Source organism: Salmo salar, chromosome 18 (assembly GCF_965601325.2).
Source record: "Salmo salar chromosome 18, fSalSal1, whole genome shotgun sequence".
Taxonomy (NCBI): Eukaryota; Metazoa; Chordata; class Actinopteri; order Salmoniformes; family Salmonidae; genus Salmo; species Salmo salar.
In genome coordinates this window covers 78326669-78338683 of record NC_138308.1, presented here as the reverse complement: position 1 = coordinate 78338683, position 12015 = coordinate 78326669, and the positions used below count along the sequence as shown (strand labels likewise).

The 12015-nt window shown below is 41.9% G+C and overlaps 1 pseudogene; it reads left to right on the top strand.

The window, feature by feature from the left end:
* Nucleotides 1–2175: 2175 nt before the first annotated feature.
* On the top strand, nucleotides 2176–10665 carry LOC106577676 (uncharacterized; annotated as a pseudogene).
* The last annotated feature ends 1350 nt before the right edge of the window (nucleotides 10666–12015 follow it).

Genomic DNA, 12015 nt, shown 5'->3' with positions numbered 1-12015 from the left:
TCAGGGCTAGTGCGGGGAGCGGGAACAGGCCGAGTCGGACTGGGTTGACGCACTGGAAGCCTGATGCGTGGTGCTGGAGGTATCAGCCTGGGAACATGCACCTCAGGGCTAGTGCGGGGAGCGGGAACAGGCCGAGTGAGACTGGGTTGACGCACTGGAAGCCTGATGCGTGGTGCTGGTACTGGAGGTATCAGCCTGGGAACACGCACCTCAGGGCTAGTGCGGGGAAAGGGAACAGGACGAGTCGGACTGGGCTGACGCACTGGAAGCCTGGTGCGTGGTGCTGGTACTGGATCTGCCAGACTGGAAACACACACCTTAGGGCTAGTGCGTGGAGCGGGAACAGGATATATTGGACCGTGAAGGCGCACTGGCGGTCTCGAGCGCAGCACCGGCTCCACCCTTCCTCGCTGGATGCTCGCTTTCCCCTGACAAATGCGGGGCGCAGGTACCGCGCACACCGGCCTGTGAATACTAGGCCTCGACGCCGTGCACATCACTCCAACGCACGGGACCTGACTAATAATAGGCTGCCCCCAATAAGCACGGAGATTTGGCTTGCGGCTCAATCCTGGCCCTGCCAAACTACCCGTGTGCCCCCCCAAAAAATGTTTTGGGGGCTGCCTCTCCGGCTTAAACGCCAGTCGTGTTCCCCTGTAGCGTTCCCGGTCTTCGCGCCATTTTCTCCCTGGGCCCTCTCCGCCCATAATCTGTTCCCATGTCCATTTCTCCCATTGGTCCAATTCAAATTCCCTTTGCTCCTCAAAGTCCACCTGTTGCTCCTTCCTCTGCTGCTTGGTCCATTTGTGGTGGGTAGTTCTGTCACAGTCTTCTCCTTCATCTGACGATATGTTAAAATCACTGTCAGAAAAGGTGGACCAATACGCAGCGGGTTGCATGTTCATCATGATAATTTATTAAATAAACGTGAACACGGAAAAACAATAAACAAAAAAGATAACGACAGACCGACAGTTTTACAGGCTAAGTACATACATACAGCAGTTCAAAATCAACTACCCACAAAATAACCAAACCAAACACACACCTCTATATAGGACTCTCAATCAGAGGCAACTAGAAACACCTGCCTCCAATTGAGAGTCCAACACCTAATCCTAAACATAGAAAAACTAAACTAGACAGAACATAGAAATACTTACACAACACAAACCCTCTGCCACGCCCTGACCAAAACTAATACAATTACTCCCTCTGCTGGTCAGGACGTGACACTCACACTCATCATAACAACCTATTTACAGGTACTCTGTGGTCTGTATCTACACTTTGTTAGGGCCTGCTGGCCTATTGCACAGAGGACCATTTTCTCTCTCGCTCTCTCTCCCACTCTCGCTCTCTGTTTCTCTCTTTGTGTGGTTTTCAGCTGGATGTCTCAAAGCTGTTACGTCTCATACTGAACTTGGTCTATATTCCACTTGCTCTTCAAGTTAACCGTTTTAGTAAGCAACAGTAAACTAACTCTTGAAAGTAAACTAAACTTTGATGAGGCATCTTTTCATAGTCAACTGAAATCTGTGAAAATACATAATGAGATATTTATTATGTAATTTGACATAGTGATCAATAGTTCTTAGTCAAATACAAAACCTGATTTTAGGTGTGATGTTAGGCCAAGAGAACCATGGACCTACTCAATAACATTATCATGGGAGGGCATTCTATCCATCTGTTCTACTGAGTGTAAATCCTGAATGAGAGATCACTAAAAGAAGACTACCATATTGTGTTTGCTGTGTTTTTTCCATAGATGATTTTAGTGAGGTGAAGTGAAGTGACTATGTGGTGATTGAAGCCGTAGGGAATGACAGTGTCAAAGCATGCATGTTCCAAAAAGTTCGCAACTATGAATCTCTTATATTACAGTAGCTGCATTGATAAAGAATAAGGGATGCCAAACTTCAATAATAAGTCCTTAATTTGTAATAAATCTATAATGATCAGAATCTACCTATAAAACAACTATTATGAGTCAGTCCAGCCAGGATAATCTGTGAGACAGAGCTGTACTATACACATGAGAAAGACATGGGTGTGCCTGAATGAGGGGTCAACAAACATGTGTGTCCAGTTCGACAAATCACCTGTAACTCCATTTTGGAAGTGTTGTACATAGCAGTAGAGTTTTTCCACTCAAGACAAATTGTGAAGTGGATGACAACTTTAAAGATGATCACACTGTTTCATATATTTCCACTTCTCGTAGAGATTGGTAAGTCAATCTTTTACATTTCTCTGTTGATGTCCACTCTTGATTTGGAGACACAAGGTATCCCATTATTGTTCTATACAGTTTGACAATCTAAAGTTGTATTTGGGGTAACCTATAGCATAGTTAATATGTTTTCATGTTCTCTAGTTGATGTGCTAGCTGGAACTGAGTCTTCATCCATACATCAAGAGAATGGTCTCATGTTAGACAACGTTGGAGACACAGTGATTTTGCACTGCTTTCATGAAAGTGACATGGCAGTATTGTTCTCTTGGTACAAGAAAACATTGGGAGATACACTTCAGCTCTTCTCAACTGTGAATAAGTTTGAAAGGAACCCAACATTCTACCATGAGTTTAAGGATAACCCTCGCTTCTAGTTTCCATCATGCAGTAATATCTAACAAGTAAATCTAACAATTTCACAACTACCTTATACACACAAGTGTAAAGGAATGAATAAGAATATGTACATATAAATATATGGATGAGCGATGGCCGAACGGCATAGGCAAGATGCAGTAGATGGTGTAGAATACAGTATATACATATGAGATGAGTAATGTAGGGTATGTAAGCACTATATAAAGAGGCATTGTTTAAAGTGAATAGTTATACATTTATTACATCGAATGTTTAATTCTTAAAGTGGCTAGAGATTTGAGTCAGCATGTTGGCAGCAGCCACTCAATGTTATTATCAGTCTGATGGCCTTGAGATAGAAGCTGTTTTTCAGTCTCTCGGTCCCCGCTTTGATGCACCTGTATTGACCTCGCCTTCTGGATGATAGCGGGGTGAACAGGCAGTGGCAGACCTCACTACCCTCTGGAGAGCCTTACGGTTGTGGGCGGAGAAGTTGCCATACCAGGCGGTGATACAGCCCGACAGGATGCTCTCGATTGTGCATCTGTAAAAGTTTGTGAAATTTCTTCAGCCTTCTGAGGTTGAAGAGGCGCTGTTGTGCCTTCTTCACCACGCTGCCTGTGTGGGTGGACCATTTCAGTTTGTCCGTGGTGTGTACGCAAAGGAACTTAAAACTTTCCACCTTCTCCACTACTGTCCCGTCGATGTGGATAGGGAGGTGCTCCCTCTGCTGTTTCCTGAAGTCCACAATCATCTCCTTTGTTTTGTTGACGTTGAGTGTGAGGTTATTTTCCTGACACCACACTCCAAGGGCCCTCACCTCCTCCCTGTAGGCCATCTCGTCATTGTTGGTAATGAAGCCTACCACTGTAGTGTCGTCTGCAAACTTGATGATTGAGTTGGAGGCGTGCATGGCCACGCAGTCATGGGTGAACAGGGAGTACAGGAGAGGGTTGAGAACGCACCCTTGTGGGGCCCCAGTGTTGAGGATCAGCGGGGTGGAGATGTTGTTTCCGACCCTCACCACCTGTGGGCGGCCCGTCAGAAAGTCCAGGACCCAGTTGCACAGGATGTGGTCGAGACCCAGGATCTCGAGCTTCATGACGAGTCTGGAGGGCACTATGGTGTTAAATGCTGAGCTGTAGTCAATGAACAGCATTCTTACATAGGTATTCCTCTTGTCCAGATGGGTTAGGGCAGTGTGCAGTGTGATTGCGATTGCATCGTCTGTGGACCTCTTGGGGCGGTAAGCAAATTTGAGTGGGTCTAGGGTGTCAGGTAGGGTGGAGGCGATATGATCCTTGACTAGTCTCTCAAAGCATTTCATGATGACGGAAGTGAGTGCTACGGGGCGATAGTCGTTTAGCTCAGTTACCTTAGTTGTCTTGGGAACTGGAACAATGGTGGCCCTCTTGAAGTATGTGGGAACAGCAGACTGGGATAGGGATTGATTGAATATGTCCGTAAACACACCAGCCAGCTGGTCTGCGCATGCTCTTTGGAAGCAACTAGGGATGCCATCTTGGCCGGCAGCCTTGCAAGGGTTAACACTACTCTGGGAGCTCTTCTAGCAATAAGATGGAGTTTGGAGACATTCTCATTGAAAAAAGGTGGAGAGAAAGTTTGTTTTTTAAATCAGATTTTTTTATATTACTGTGTAAATATAAGAAATTCTCTAAATCAGATTTTATTTGAACAAATGATCAGCTAGAACACTTACTATCGTGATATTCTAGAAATTCTATTGGTTAATTGACCTTTTTGTCAGTTTCAGGTTCCAAAAACATGACTGTGCTCAGTTCTGCCTGGAGACTCTGTTACTCTGAACTGTACAATACACACTGAGAACACAGTGAACATTGGTTCACTTGCTTGTATTTTGCCATACTCCTTTTTACATTCCTGATGTGATACAGTTGTGCATTTTAGATCAAATAAAACATTAACTCACTGTAATTTAAATGTATTGTTTGATTTTCACTCATATTCTTCAATATTCACTGGTAGGTTTGCAGGGACATTGCATCCTGATTACATGATGTGCATAATAGCATGCATAGAGTACATTCAATTGACTAACACTTGCAGTTGTCTCAAACTCTCTTTTTTAACCTGTTCGGGAAAGGGGGCAGTATTTTCACGGCCGGATAAAAAACGTACCCGATTTAATCTGGTTACTACTCCTGCCCAGAAACTACAAGGCGCGAATTACAAATACCTCAAAAATGCAAAAACGTCAATTTCTCAAACATATGACTATTTTGCACCATTTTAAAAACAAGACTATCCTTTATCTAACCACATTGTCTGATTTCAAAAAGGCTTTACAGCGAAAGCAAAACTTTAGATTATGTCAGGAGAGTACCCTGCCAAAAAGAATCACACAGCCATTTTCAAAGCAAGCATATATGTCACAAAAACCAAAACCACAGCTAAATGCAGCACTAACCTTTGATGATCTTCATCAGATGACACTCCTAGGACATTATGTTATACAATACATGCATGTTTTGTTCAATCAAGTTCATATTTATATCAAAAACCAGCTTTTTACATTAGCATGTGATGTTCAGAACTAGCATACCCACCGCAAACTTCCGGTGAATTTACTAAATTACTCATGATAAACGTTCACAAAAAACATAACAATTATTTTAAGAATTATAGATACAGAACTCCTTTATGCAATCGCGGTGTCAGATTTTAAAATAGCTTTTCGGCGAAAGCACATTTTGCAATATTCTGAGTACATAGCCCAGCCATCACAGGCTAGTTAATTTGACACCCACCAAGTTTGGGACAACCTAAACTCAGAATTACTATTAGAAAGATTGGACTACCTTTGCTGTTCTTCGTCAGAATGCACTCCCAGGACTTCTACTTCAACAACAAATGCTATTTTGGTTCCAAATAATCCATAGTTATAATCAAATAGCTACATTTTGTTCATGCGTTCAGGTCACTATCCGAAGGGTGACGCGCGAGCGCATTTTATGACAATTTATTTTTAAATATTCCATTACTGTACTTCGAAGCATGTCAAACGCTGTTTAAAATCCATTTTTATGCTACTTTTCTCGTAAAATAGCGATAATATTCCAACGGGGCGAAGTTGTATTCATTCAAAGGATGAAAGAAAAACATGGAGAATTCTCGTGAATGCGCCTCTCAGTCTCACTGTTCCCAGGCTGACCACTAACAAATTCTCCTGCTGTTCTTCGCACAGAGACAGCAGACACCCCATTACACTTTCTGGCGCCTTCTGAGAGCCAATGGAAGCCTTAGAAAATGTCACGTTACAGCACAGATGCTGTATTTTCGATAGAGATGCTACAGAAGGAGAACAAATTGTCAGACAGGGCACTTCCTGTATGGAATCTTCTCAGGTTTTGGCCTGCCATATGAGTTCTGTTATAATCACAGACACCATTCAAACAGTTTTAGAAACTTTAGAGTGTTTTCTATCCAAATCTACTAATTATATGCATATTCTCGTTTCTGGGCAAGAGTAGTAACCAGTTTAAATCGGGTACGTTTTTTATCCGGGTGTGCCAATACTGCCCCCTATCCCAACAGGTTAACGAGAGTCTTGTCTTTAAAATGGTGTAAAATAGACATATGTCTAGCTTAGTTACCAGGAGGAGCCACACAATCATTCCAAATTAAATGGGTAGCAGAATGATCTCTATATGACGAAGACAATGGCTCATGTATTTACGTGTCATTTTTTGTATTGAGTTCCAGTGAGTAGTTGCATAAGGCACACAACCTTTTTATTCACGTCATCGCTCCTCTGTAATGAGTTGTCTTCATTTAGTTGTGTTGATCGCACGACACTCACATCCCCCTCCCCCATACAGAGAACAAGTTCCCATCCTCCTTGGTTGAGGATCAATGGTGTGAGATCAGCACGGCACATGGCTGACAGATAGCCAAACCCCGTCTCTCAGGAGACACGCCCAAGTGAGCTCACAGTTCGTGTCAACATGACGGAAGTCCTCCAAGGCCAGAGTGCTTAAAGGCCTCACCAATAATTTACAATTGACCAGAGAACGTGAGGCCGTGGTCCAGACGTTGAAATGGTTAAAACTACAAGATCAGACAGCGTAGAGCGGTAGCTACACGGCTGAAAATGGTAAAACCCTCTGAAACTCTCAACGAGTGAAGAAGGTAAAGACTAGACCAAATATTCACATTCTGCAGCTGTGTATGTAATGTAGGGAACAGACCCCTCTCACCACCGTGTGGTACACCTGAGGTATCTAGTCTAACGAGCACTCCAAGACAGAAAAGCTCTACTACAAATGACATTGTGACCTCTGGAGGAGTCTTACACCCCTGGATAACTTCACAATAGAACCATCGAGTTCAACAGAGAGACAACATTGTCTTGGCTGTGTGCTTAGGGTCGTTGTCTTGTTGGAAGGTGAACCTTGTCCCAGTCTGAGGTCCTGAGCGCTCTGGTGCAGGTTTTCATCAAGGATCTCTCTGTACTTTGCTCCGTTCTTCTTTCCCTCGATCCTGACTGTACTGCGTGCACAATTATTAGGCTAGTGAGTATTCTGATCTTATCATTGTTTCTATTCACATTTTCGAACTCCAAACCATATAAACTTCAATGCTTATTGGATTTACTCATTTTCAGGTGATATGTATTCGTGTAATGAGGGAGGGTGTTTGCGAAAGTGAATAACACCTTATATCAAGGTGTGCATAGTTATTAGCCAGCCTCATTACCTCAGGTAAAATGCGCCAAAAAAGAAATTTACTGACACTGAAAAGCCAAAAATGTAAAATGCCTTTCAGACGGATGCGACACTCTTTAAATAGCTAAACGTTTTGTTTGCGAAAAGCCAACTGGGGCGCAAAGAACGCATGGGGAAGAAAAGGCGCAAATTAACTACAAAAGACTTGAGAAGAATTAAACGTCAAACTACCATGAACCCATTATCCTCCAGTGCCACCGTATTCCAGAACTGCAACCTACCTGGAGTGTTCAGAAGTACAAGGTGTCAAGTGCTCAGAGACATAGCCAAGGTCAAGAAGACTGAAACAAGACCACCACTGAATATGATTCACAAGTTGAAGCGTCAAGATTGGGCAAAGAAATACCTGAAGACAGATTTTTCAAAGGTTTTATGGACAGATGAAATGAAAGTGACTCTTGATGGACCAAATGTATGGGCCCGTGGCTGGATCAGTAATGGACACAGGGCACCACTTTGAGTCAGGTGCCAGCAAGGTGAAGGAGGGGTACTGGTATGGGCTGCTATCATTGAGGATGAGGTAGTTGGACCTTTTCGGGTTGAAGATGGACTGAAACTCAACTCCCAAACCTACTGCCAGTTTCTGGAAGATTCTTTCATCAAACAGTGGTACAGGAAGAAGTCCTCAGCATTCTAGAAGGCCATGATCTTTATGCAGGACAATGCTCCATCACATGCATCCAAGTACTCCACTGCTTGGCTAGCCAGCAAGGGCCTCAAAGATGCCTGAATAATGACCTGGCCCCCTTCCTCACCTTACTTAAATCCTATTGAGATCTTGTGGGCCCTTCTCAAATGTGAGATTTACAGTGATGGAAGACAATACACCTTTTTGAACAGCATTTGGGAGGCTGTGGTTGCTGCTTCAGCAAAAATTGATCATGAACAGATCAAGAAACTGACAGACTCCATGGATGGAAGGCTCATGGCAGTTATTGAAAATAAGGGTGGCTATATTGGTCACTGAATATTTTTGAAAGGCCAAAAATGTTATATAATTATCATTTTGTGTTACTTATCTGTTACACTTACTCTAAAAATTGAGAATAAACAAGTGAGTTGAGAGAAATTATTTTTGTAATTTAGTTGCCTAATAATTCTGCATACTAATAGTTTCCCAATAATTGTGCACACTTATATATTTCCCTGAGAAAGACAAAACTCACTTTTCCTTTGTTAAACATTCAGGTTTGAGATTCAATAACATTTTGGATTGACTGAGAGCATTGTTTTTGTTCAACAATAAAATTAATCACGAGGAATACAATGTGCCTAATAATTGTGCACGCAGTGTGGTCTCCCAGTCCCTGCGACTGAAAAACAAAACATTCTAATAACCTATTTTCGCTTCGTCATTATGGGGTATTGTGTGTAGATTGAGGAGGATAAACATTTATTTAATCAATTTTAAAATAAGGCTGTAACGTAACAAAATGTGGAAAAAGTCAAATGTTCTGAAGACTTTCCGAATGCACTGTAACTGCTAATATATTTGTCTAAATAATATGTTTCTGAATATTCTAGATCTTCTAACTGCGGCACAATCCTCACCGATACACCTCGTGTCAGCCAACGTTGGAGATACGGTAACTTTGCATTACTTCCATGACGGAAACATGGGAATTCAATTATTGGGGTACCAGCAAACATTGTGAGAATTTCCTCGAATCTTAGCAACCTTTTATAAGTATAACAGTGATAAAACGTTTTACCATGAGTTTAAGGATAACCCTCGCTTCTCAGTGCAAAGTGGCAAAGGAATAGACCACCAAAGGATCTCAGACATGCAACTGTCTGATTCAGCAACATACTACTGTGTAAATGCTTATAACAACATGGTGCACTTTGAAGATGGAGCAATTCTCATTGTAAAAGGTACAGAGATAGTTCTTATTTTCAGAAAGTCTAAAATGTGTATTTATAGATAAAGGTAGTAGAAGCATAGCTATAGGACTGAATAATTGCAGTAACAAAATGTACTGCCTCTTTTAGAATGAATTTTCATAATGAGATGATATCATGGTACAACACGTGAGGTAGGAATGTTCTAGTTCGGGGGTATTCAACTCTTACCCTACGAGATCCGGAGCCTGATGGTTTTCTGTTCTACCTGATCATTAATTGCACGCACCTGGTGTCCCAGGTCTAAATCAGTCACTGATTAGAGGGGAACAATGAAAAAAGCTGTGGAACTGACTTTAAGGTCCAGAGTTGAATTTGAATTTCTAGATAATCAAAAGTGTTATTGACATGATGCTTCTTTTCAGGTTAAGGATCCAACAGCAAGACAGTTGTACAGCAGCCTGTGTCTGAGTCAGTCCAGCCAGGAGAGTCTGTGACTCTGAACTGTACAATACACACTGAGACCTGTGCAGAAGAACACAGTGTGTATTGGTTCAGAAATGGCTCAGGAGAATCCCATCCAGGAATCATTTAAACTCATGGAGACAGTAATGATCAGTGTGAGAAGAGCCCTGAGGCTGGGTCTCCTACGCAGAGCTGTGTCTACAACCTCCCCATGAGGAACCTCAGCCTCTCTGATGCTGGGACTTACTTCTGTGCAGTGGCCTCATGTGGGGAGATACTGTTCTGGAACTCGACTAGGCTGGAGACTAAGGGTACGTGATACATCGTCCAGTTTTGTTCATAACTATTGCGTAATCAAACTGTATCCAGTACTAGTTATTTAGATCACATAAGAAAACGTGCAATCATCCATATAGTTACTATACTTCAATCATCATATTTATTTTCCCAGACAATGGCGCAGACCCTCTTCTCTTGGTGTACTGCCTGAGTGCAGCATTGGGTCTCTCGTTCATCCTGATCATTGTCCTTGGTAGCATCATCTACAAGATGAACAAGAGAAAGTGTCTGCAGTGTAGAGGTAAGTGAAGTCCATAACAAATAAATGAATGATGTATGTAGCAGGTAAAGTCCATAGAAGTTGCTCTTCTTTCACATCACCAGATGTGTCTGTATTTGAAGAAGGAGTTGTACCTTTATCTTTTCTCTCTTTCTTTTCAGGACCCGTCTCTCAGACAAGAGGTCCAGCAGTCTCTTATTCAGATGCAGCGGTAAATAGAATTCCTTATGTTGAATTACCATATAAAGAAGAGTGAAAGGGGTTACAATAAAAACATATAGTAATATTCTCCTCCATTTTATTATTGTTCTTCACAGGCCCAAGATGCAGACAGTCTCCATTATGTAGCTCTGAATCTGAGCAACAAGAAGAACAGGTCTAGAAGACACAGAAGCAACACGGAGGAAGAGATGGTGTACTCTGGGATCAGACAGTAGAAATGGATGAATGACACAGCCTTAATTGTTAACTTTATTAGCTGTAACTGTAATGAATTAGGTGCATTGCTTCTTTGCCACTCTCATTTGACAATGACTTACTTGTGATAAGATGAATAAAGCATTTAACAACAATCAAGACAAAGGAAGTTGAATGTATTTATTTAGGCCATATTCAGGCATCCTTATGTTGCAGTGATGAACAGCTTTTTCTCTTGTCAAGCCACTAGGACCCCATCACACACACAGCAACCTATTTACAGGTACTCTGATGTAATTTCTTAATTAAGAAGAACATAAGACATGGTAGTAAGCCTTTTAATAAGTAAACAGTAACAGGTTTCAAGTGTTTTACAGGTTTTGTCATTTGTCTTTTAGTGGGGACCCCTTCTCAGCAAAGCCAGTATGGGAATCCTCATGCCAACACCTCAAACCTACAGGTTAGCAGAATTGCTGTATCAAAAGTGAGACTGGATAAAAGTATTAAAGCTAAATATTACAGCATTAGCTTTGACATAGCGTTTGAATTGAGGGAGTCTGTGTTTCATCCCCATAGCTCCACGTTGACGATGATGCCTTGAACTGCACTGCCCTGAAGTTCACCGACAAGAAGCGTACCAAGCCCAGGAGACAGAGGAGAGAACAGAGAGAGGAAGAAACCATCTACTCTGGTGTGAGTCATCAAGACAGGATGTGACATGTAAAGGTCATCCAATCAGCATCATTCTAAGTTAAGCCCCACCCCTCCTCTGAACTACACTTTGATCTTGACTGTTCCAGTTTGAACTGGCTGTTATATACATTTCTCATTTGCTATAAGATTCCATTGCAGAGGCTTAGCTTTGCCTACTCTATAACTGTAAAATAACTCTGATGCAGGGCATAATTGTCCAGCAAGTGTGATAGCTGATACTAGGATGGTTTCATGAGTCTCAAATCCTCAGCAAAAGAGGTAGACTGACTGGATACATTTGTTTTTGTAGAAGCGTTTAACAAAATGTATATCATGATTTTGCAAATGTCTGAAGTCATCATTTTCATGATATTGGTTGTATCATGGAACTCTGTAACCTGCCCTTATACTTGTGGGATTCTTCAATAAACATGTTTTTATTATGAAGTTTAATGACTTGCCCAATTCTTACCAATTATTTGCACCAGGTATCAAAGGATCACATCTTTATTTTGTCAAAAAGGTGCCAACCTCACCAGAGTTCACTTCCTCCTGAAAGCTTGAACTGCCTTCTACAGACATGAAATGAGAAATACAATATAAACCCCCTGTGTATGTCAAAGAGGACATATGTACCAGTAGTCTCAGCCACCGACCCAAATCATGAAAAAATACAA